The following is a 9,779-nucleotide window of genomic DNA, read 5'->3' on the forward strand; positions in this document are numbered from 1 at the left end:
TCAGAGTTTGAATCTGGAGAGAAGTACATTGAAATGTTCTTTTGGGGACATGACATAACCGATATACAGATCAACTCAAAACAGCTTTGTCTTACACTAGACTTGCACAAGATCAAGCCAGTCAAGATTCTGGCATGAACGAGGAAGCATCATCTCTCAAGGTCCCGGCACCAGCTGAAGAGCAATCGCCCTGGGTGGATGCGGGCTTGTGGCTGCTGGCAGGTTTCTCATGCCCCAGTAGGTGTCTTCACACACATTCACAGGTGGTCAGCCCTACTTGGACTCAGTGGGCTAATAATAATAATTTTAAGAGACATTAAATGAAGAATAACAATAATAATGATGATGAGTACCACCAGCATGAGGTGGAGGGTGAATATAGGTTTCAAAAAAAAAACAATAATATTTAAAAAATATTTATTTTCAATGTATTAATTCTAAAAGATATACTAAGTTAACTCTATTTGTGCCTATGGAACATTACTGTGGAAACAGCATAAAGTGTGCAATGTAAATTTAAGTATTACAAATGGTCGCTTAGTTTTTCTACCACTGTGCCTTCTCTGCTCTTCTTCTGAGGTATGCTTTTGGTCTTCCATGACAGATTCTGTTAAGAAGTGCACATATTTCACCAAGTAAAGTACAATGAACATTTAGGGGAAAAGCTATTGCTATAATGAATATACATTAGTGATGAGAAAATACTTATTTTCATTTCCCCAAGCAATAGTTTGAATTAAGTATAAACTACAGTGGAAATATTTAACTTATCTTTCCTGCTTAATAAAGGATCTCTCTCTAAAACAGGTGTTTGGGTGTGGTTTTTGCCTAATCAGAGGTCTGGGAAGCAGCCTCCACTGTTTCCCCTTCACTTACATATTCAGATTTATTTCATATATTATTTATATCATTCATTCATTCATTTAATATACTTCTGAAGATAAGGCAAATTAAATATGGACACCTGAGAGGTGTGGGAGCAAGGACTCCTTCATTGAGTATCGGATCTTACCTGTTGCTCAGATTTGATAATGTGTGTGTATTATTACCATTCTACTAATCCTTTTGCTTACTATACATGTAGTTGTCTGTTTATAACAGGTAGGGTTCTGTTCTATACAGAATCATTCTATATAACAAGTATATTTTAAAATGTACTACTTACTTTTCTCTAGATGCCTTATTACATTTTTTTTCTGCATCATTGTTCATATTGGATGAATGGGGAGCTTCTGTGGAAGATTCCTGCAGTCCATTAGGGTCTCACACACACTCTGTCAAAAGAGTATTGGCAACATATTTTAGAAAGGTCTTATTTGATTTCTAAGAACATACCTGAATTCCTAATTTTATGACAAGTGTACTTGAAATTCTATGTAAGTTTATATTGAAGACAAAGACGTTTTAATAGCAAATCTATTGTGCCCATTAAAGTTTAAATCTATCCTTCATTTCTCATGGCACCTTACTATGTAAGAGGTGATAAGAAGAAAGGAAACACATTCATAGGATATGACCTGATGCACAATATTAACAAAAACAAAAGTAACTACTTGAATATAAGAATTGTTAACACTAATTTATATTCCCAAATGAATTAGGAGGATATTTATAAAATAAAGAAATGCCTCCACTATTATCAGGAAAATTTCTTTAAACAGTGTGGTACTTCGAGTGCAGTTGGGCCCCATAAGCTTATAGGAAGTGTCGCTATCAGGAGATGTGGCCTTGTTTGGAGGAGGTGTGACCTTGTTGGGGGAAGTTTGTCTCTGTGGGGGCCATTTGAGGTCTACTATGCTCAAGCTATACCCAGAGTAGACACGGGCTCTTTTACTGCTTGCTGATCAAGATGTAGAAATCTTGGCCGGGCAGTAGTGTCACACGCCTTTAATCCCAGCACTCGGGAGGCAGAGCCAGGCAAATCTGTGAGTTCAAGGCCAGCCTGGGCTACCAAGTGAGTTCCAGGAAAAGGCGCAAGGCTACACAGAGAAACCCTGTCTCAAAAAACCAAAAAAAAAAAAAAAGAAAGAAAAGATGTAGAAATCTCAGCTCCTTTATCCAGAACCATGCATGCTGCCATGTCCCACCCTGATGATAATATACAAAACCTCTGAAATTGGAATCCACCCCAATTAAATGTTTCCCTTTATAAGAGTAGCCATGGTCAAGGTGTCTCTTCCCAGCAATAGAGACCCTAACTAAGATAAACAATATTGATTTGATTTCTATTTAATGTGGTGGTATTGTGTTCCCCAAAATATTGTGTACCCTAATAAACTTATCTGGGGTCAGAGAACAGAAAAGCCATTAGATAGGATAAGCAGTGGTAGCACACGCCTTTAATCCTAGCTTTCCAGAGGCAGAAATCCATCTGTTCAAGAATACAGCCAAGCATGGTGACTCATGCCTTTAATACCAGAAAGTGAGCCTTTAATCCCAGGGAGTGGTGGTAGAAAGCAGAAGGGTATATAAGGCATGAGGACCAGAAACTAGAAGCATTTGGCTGATTAAGCATTCAAGCTTTTAGGTTTTGAGCAGCACAGTTCAGCTGAGAGCCATTCGGAGATGAGGACAGAGAGGCTTCCAGTCTGAGGAAACAAGATCAGCTGAGATCTTGGCCAGGTGAGGTTAGCTGTGGCTTGTTCTGTCTCTCTGATCTTCCAGTGTTCACCCTAATAACTGGCCTCAGGTTTGATTCTATTAATAAGAACTTTTTTTTTTTTTGAGACAGGGTTTCTCTGTGTAGCTTTGCGCCTTTTCCTGGTACTCACTTGGTAGCCCAGGCTGGCCTCGAACTCACAGAGATCCACCTGCCTCTGCCTCCCGAGTGCTGGGATTAAAGGCGTGCGCCACCACCGCCCGGCTAATAAGAACTTTTAAGACTCCTGCTACATCTTCCCATTTGTCTCCCTTTAATTTTGTTCACCTGACTCATTGCTCTAGCTAATACACTGAGCACAATATTGAAAAGGAGTCAGGATGGTAGACAACCCTGTCTCTTCATGACCTTAAAGGGACTCATGTTTTCATCTATTGAGGATGATGTTGGCTCTGAGTTTCTTATAAATATAATTTTAAATGTGTTGAGGTATGCTCCTACTTGTCTTACACTCTTTGGACTGTTATCATGATGGTATATTGGATTTTTGCAAGGGCCTTATCTGCATGTTTTGAGAAGATTAGGTGACTTTTGCCTCGAAGTCCATTTCTGTGCTTTGTTAAATCTATTGAGTTGTGTATTTCAAACCATTTCTGCATCTCTGAGATAAAAACAACTTTGGTCATGGTGGATCATCTTTTTGATATGTGTCTATTTTCACTTTGAAAGTTACTTTATTGAGCATTTTTGAATCTCTGTTCAAAGGCTGTTGTGAAGGCTCTTGGTTGCTCTCCCCATCTCTAATATTCAGGGCTTAATATCACATAGTAAATATTCACTATAATGTGAATTACAAATTTTCGGTTCTATTTTAAATTTACTTATTTATTTCACACCCCAACCACAGATTTCCATTTTACCTCTACTTTCTGTATCACTCCCCACCCTGTGCCCCATGCACTACTCAGTTTCTATTCATAAAAAGGCAGGCTTCCCATGAATGTCAACAAAACATGGCGTAAAAAGTTCCAGTAAGACTAAGCACATCTGCTTGTTTTAAGGCTGGGCAAGGTACCCAAGTAAGAAGAATAGATCCCCAAAGCCAGCAAAACAATTAAGAAAACTCCTGCTTTCACTTTTAAGAGTCCCTGTCCCGGCCAGCAGGGTCTTCAGAAGAGACCCTAGAAGGGGGAATGGCAAATAAAAGGGACAAGAGACACAAAGAATTGACAGCAAGACAGTATTCTGATCAAGCTGTGAAATTTTATTTTTCTCAAGTGGGTTTTATAGTAAGCAGACCAGGAAACTTTCTTTGGGAAAAGATCAGGGGACTGTTGAGTTGCCAAGCAACCCAACCACAAAACATTGTTACTAATGGTCAGTGTAGCAGAAAGATAAGGAAATGTTAAGTTATTTCCTAATAACTCAGGACTTGTCCAGGCATGTCAAAAGTTTCTGGTTAGTGGCTCAATACTGGACAACAGAAACTTAACTCAGGCAGGCAATATGGCATGGCTCTTACAATTGTCTTCGGCAAGTCCCACAAGAAGAAAGAGCTACCTAACTGCCATCTATATGCAGAGGGCCTAGGTCAGTCCCATGCAGGCTCTCTGGATATTGTTTCCATCTCAATGAACTCCTATGAGCCCAGGTTAACTGATTCTGTGGGTTTTCTTGTAATGTTCTTGACCCCTCTGGCTCCTACAATCCTTCCTCCCATTCCTCTTCAGGATTTCCCAAAGCTAGCCCTAATGTTTGGCTGTGAGTCTCTGCATCTGTTTCCATCAGTTGTTGGGTGAAGCCTGCTTGATGACAATTGGGCTAGGGCCCAATCATGTTTCTATTCTGGTTCTGGGTACCTCACTTGGGATGATATTTTCTAGTTCCACACATTTGCCTGCAAATCTCTTTCCTTTTTCTTTTCTTGTTTTGATTTTGGTTTTTGTTTGTTTTTGATTCTTTAATTAATTAATTAATTAATTAATTAATTTTACGTCCTAACCACAGTTCTACCCCCTCCTCACCTCCCAATCCCTCACTCCCCATCTACTTTCTGTTCCCACCCCCAATCAACTCCTCCTCCCTTTCTGTTTAGGACAGGGCAGATTTTCCATGAGTATCAACAAAACATCACATATCAACATGGCATACCAATTTAATGATGTCAGTTTTTTTAAACAGATGAATAATATTCCATTATATAAATGTATCATATTTTCTATATCCTTTCTTGTGTTATTGGGCATCTAGTTTGTATCCAGGTCTGGGCTATCATGAAAAAAGCTGCTCTGATCATAGTTGAGAAAGAGTCGTTGTAATATGATTAAGCATGCTTTGGTATATGCCCAAGAATGTTATAGCTGAGTCTTGAGGTAGATAGATTCTCAATTTTCTGAGAAATCTCCATAGTGATGTCCAAAGTGGTTGTAAAAGTTCTCACTAGCAAGAGAGAAATGTTCCTCTTCCTCCACATCTTCTCCATCATGACCTGTCACTTTTGTTTTAGATCTTAGCCATCTTGATAGGTGTAAGATAGATTCTCATAGTAACTGTTTCTTGACCTTTTGAGATTCTTCTGTGGAGATTACTCTGATTAGAGCTGTATCCCATTTTTAATTGAATTATTTGGTTTTTTGATATCTAATTTCCTGAGTGTTTATATATTTTGGAAATATTCTCTCTGTCAGAAATGAGGTTGGTGAAGATCTCATCCCATTCTGTAAGTTGGCATTTCATCCCATTGATGGTGACCTTGGCCTTATAAAAGATTTTCAGTTTCATGAGGTTCCATTTGTTAATTATTGACCTTTGTATCTGTTCTATTGCTCTATTCAGAAAGTTGTCTCCTGTGCCAATGGATTCAAGACTATTTCTCACTTTCCCTTCTATCAAGTTCAGTGTATCTAGATTTATGTTGAGGTCTTTGATCCACTTGGATTTGAGTTCTGTGCAGGATGACAGATAAGAATATATCTGCATTCTTCTCCATGTCAACATTCAGTTATAGCAGAACCATTTGTTGAAGATACTTTCTTTTTTTCCATTGTATTATTTTGGCTTCTTGGTTGAAATTCAATGTCTATAGGTTTGTGAATTTACAAGTGAGTCTTTATTTCCATTCCACTGCAAAATACTAGAGCTAACAGACATTATGACTAACATGGACCCAACAGAACTCCTGAGACCATTTCATCCAAATACAAAAGAAGATACGTCTCATGGAACACTATTCAAATTAACAACATATTTGGTCACAAAGCAAGTCTTATCAGATAATAAATTGAAATACACCCCTGCATCCTATCAGACCACCATGGATTAAAGCTGGATTTCACCAACAACAGAAACAACAGAAAGCCTACAAATTCATGGGAACAGAACAACTCTCTAGTGATTTATGACTGAGTCAAGACAGAGATAAGAAAGAAATTAAAGACTTCCTCAAATTCAATAAAAATGAATGCACAACATATCCACATGTATGGACACATTAAAGCGGTGCTAAAAGGAAAGTTCATAGCAGTAAGTCCTGCATAAAGAATTATGAGAGATCTCATACTAGAGACTTAAGAGAACACTTGAAAGCTCTGGAAAAAACACACCCAAGAAGGGTAGACTGCAGGAAATAATCAAACTGAGGGCATAAATCAATAAGATAGGAAAAACTTTTCTAATGAATTTAATTCAGAGGATAGCACTTTCACAGCATTCATTACAGAAAGAGAATCAAGGACAAATACCATGTGATTATGTCATTAGACACAGAAAGCATCTTTGACAATATCCATCATTATGATAAAAATCCCAGAGAATCTAAGAGTGAAAGGGGGCATATCACAACATAATGAAGACAATAAAATGCACACACACAGCTAACATATCGTTAACACTCAAATCATTCCTTTTAAAATCAGGAAAATGACACGGATGACCATTCTTCCTCCTCCTGTTCAATATAGTACTAGAAGTCTTGACTAGAGGAGTAAGACGAGAAGATACAAGAATGGAATGAAGAGGTGAAACTATTTTCATTTGTAAGCAATATGATTCTAGAAAAGAAGTAACTTGTTTTTTGCCCAGAAAACTCCAATGGTTGATAAATACATTTAGCAAAGTAACAGGTTCCAATATGAGCCTCCAAATCAGTAGCCTACCTAAAAAGAAACACTGCACATACTGTGAATGAAACCAAGAAAACTATTCCATTCAAAATATCCTCATAGTGTAATGAATTAGAATAAATGTCATCAAAAAAGTGAAACTTTTACAAAGAAAGTTGTAAGACAGTGAAAATAAGAAACTAAAGATGTTACCATAACTTGCAAAGATCTTCTATGATCACTATTGTAGGGTTAATATTGTGAAACTGGTCATCCTAATAGAAGCAATCTATGTACACCACATGATCCTCATAAAATTTTCAGTGCAATGTTCACAGAAAATGAAAAAGAATCTTTAAATTTCAGATGGAAACATAAAAGATCAAAAATAGTAAAACAATTTCAAACCATGGAACAAAAGCAAAACAAAAAGAACAAAAACCAAAACTGATGGAAGCATCACCATTCCGGATTTCAAGTTAAAACACCTCGTTGTAGAAATAAATAGAGCATGGCAGTGGCCCCCCAACAAACATACTGGTTGGTGGGAGAAAACTGATGACCCACAAATAAGTCCACAGTCCTACAGTCACTTGATTTTAAAAGAGGTCAGCAGTTCACATTGTAGAAAACAAATGGTGCCAGTCATATTGGACAGATGCAGGTGGATGAATGAAATTAGGTCCTTATCTCTCACTCTGCACAAAACTCAACTTCCAATGATCCAGATAATGCAACATAAGGCCTGAAGGGTACAGATTAATGATAACTCATTTGCAAAGCTAAATAGTTTCTGAGCAGGTCAATGGTACAAACACTATGAACAAGTAATTGACAAAGTTATAAATGGTACCCCATGAAACTAAAAATCTTCTGTGCAGCAAAGGACACCATAATTTGATTGACAAGGCAGCATGGAAGAATGGTTAAAAGTCTTTACACATTGTACACAGGAGAGAGGGTATGTAGAATATACAAAGAATGCATTATTACTTCAAAAGCTGATCCATGATATTCACATTGAATCTTATCTTTACCCAGGTGTGTAAATACATTAAAAATGGAGCAATTACAATTTTCAGACATTTACTTACTATACATCAAAGGAAATACTTAGCTGTGTCATGGGATTCTAAGAATATTCTATAATAAAGGATAGATTAGATGCTTTAATTTTAATATTCAATTATTAATTTTTTGACTGAATAAGGTGATTTAAAATGTAGCAGGTGGGCCTATGGCAAAGTCATTGATGCAAACAATAGGAAATGAAAAATTAAAATTAAAATTTTACCTACAAATTCTTGATTTTCTGCACTCATCAAAACTTCTCTCATTTCTCAGTTTACATTCTGTTATTTCTTCTTCTAGTTCTTCTGAAAAATTTATATCCTTTACATAAAAAATAAACCACAATTAGGCAAAAATAATACTCTATAAAAATAGAAATAATTTAAAGTTAAGGTTTAATTCTTATATGTTATTTCAATTAACCACATAGTACAGGTGTATATTTACATCCTCAAGAAAACTTGTAATTGTAGAAAAGTCAACACTTGTACAGGCACTACATATTGGCCAGTTTTGAGTCATACATGCTTTATATGATTTGTCAGGAAACTCATAAACAACATATATGCTTTCATCCACATATGAAGATAATGTGGGAAAATAACACATCAAACCTGTAAACTATTCTTGCCTTGCAAGAGTAACTTTAAATAACTCACTGTTCAGGCTGGAGAGATGGCTCAGAGGTTAAGAGCACTGGCTGTTCTTCTAGAGGTCCTGAGTTCAAATCCCTGCAACCACATGATGGTTTATAACCATCTGTAATGAAATCTGGTGCCCTCTTCTGGCCTGCAGGGATGCAGGCAGAACACTGTATGCACAATAAATAAATAAATATTAAAAAATAACTCACCGTTCATTACATCAAACTTGTACTTGGTTTACCACACATTTTTCTGTGAACAGGATAACACACTTCCACTCTGCACTGACAAATTACTCTTTTATGACTCATTCTGTCACATGGAGTCATTCTGTACTGTACATCCTTTTTTTCCCCCAATAAAAATGGGTATTGCTGTCATTGTGGCTGCCCTGGGTCAAGATAATGCTTAAACTCTTCTTTGCCACTTAAACTTGAACCCACTTTGTTATAGTTGTATCAGTTTTCCCTCCTTGACATGTAGGAACTTTTTTTGGTTTCCTGTTTTCTTTTCTTTTTCTTTTTTGGCTACACATGAGACATTTACTAATGTTCTATTGTATTTACAGTTTAATATGGCAACCAAAGTAGCGAGCACTTGGGCAGCAAGCACATTGTTCTACAGTTATAACAGCTGTAAAAGCAAGGAGTACAGAATGTTAGGGATCCTCTCAAAAGTTCCACACTAATTCTCGGTTCCTGACCCTCTGGGATTCTAGCCACAGTTTTCAGAGTAACGTTTAGTATTTAATCTGAATCTGTCTTTGCCCTTTCCATTTTATGTAATGACAAACACCTTCAAAATTCCTTTGTACACAGAACTACAGAATGAAAAGGTAATTTCTGAATATAGACTATGAAAAATTAATGCTTATTCACCAATTGAGAACATTTTTTTTGTTAACACTACAATGAACTTTGCACTATGGTTTTGCATCCAGATGTTCACACACAGTACAATTAAACATATTTCTAGGTTAATTTGAACAGGAAATATGGATTACATGCAGAAATGCACTCATAACCAAAGTTTTGACTTTTGAGAAAACCCTTTTCAAACAGCCAGCCTTATGCATAGCTTACACTAATCTGTAATTTCAAATCTGCTTTGAGATGGAGAAGGAAAAAAGCAAGATTGCCCCCTACTGACTCCAGGGACATGGCTCATGCTATTTAAAATGACTGCAAACCATATATAAGGCATTATTAATCATACATCACAGACTTGATTGCAAGAGCTTTTTCAAACATTAACCACTAGAATTCTGCTTTAACTATTAACATTATACACCTAGGAACAAGTAGAGAGAAATGATCTTTTTCAACAGTACTTTATTTTTTTAAAGCAGGTGACGGTCCCTCCACT

The 9,779-nt window shown here is 36.8% G+C and overlaps 1 long non-coding RNA gene across 1 annotated transcript; it reads right to left on the reverse strand.

Moving 5' to 3' along the window:
* Positions 1–1,018: 1,018 nt before the first annotated feature.
* Positions 1,019–8,545, reverse strand: LOC143268178 (uncharacterized). The gene is made up of 3 exons (XR_013043902.1): positions 8,430–8,545; positions 7,994–8,091; positions 1,019–1,274 (listed from the first exon to the last, which is right to left on the reverse strand). It is a non-coding gene; the product is annotated as an uncharacterized LOC143268178 (long non-coding RNA).
* Positions 8,546–9,779: the final 1,234 nt, after the last annotated feature.

This window comes from Peromyscus maniculatus, chromosome 12 (genome assembly GCF_049852395.1).
Source record: "Peromyscus maniculatus bairdii isolate BWxNUB_F1_BW_parent chromosome 12, HU_Pman_BW_mat_3.1, whole genome shotgun sequence".
NCBI classification, from domain to species: domain Eukaryota; kingdom Metazoa; phylum Chordata; class Mammalia; order Rodentia; family Cricetidae; genus Peromyscus; species Peromyscus maniculatus.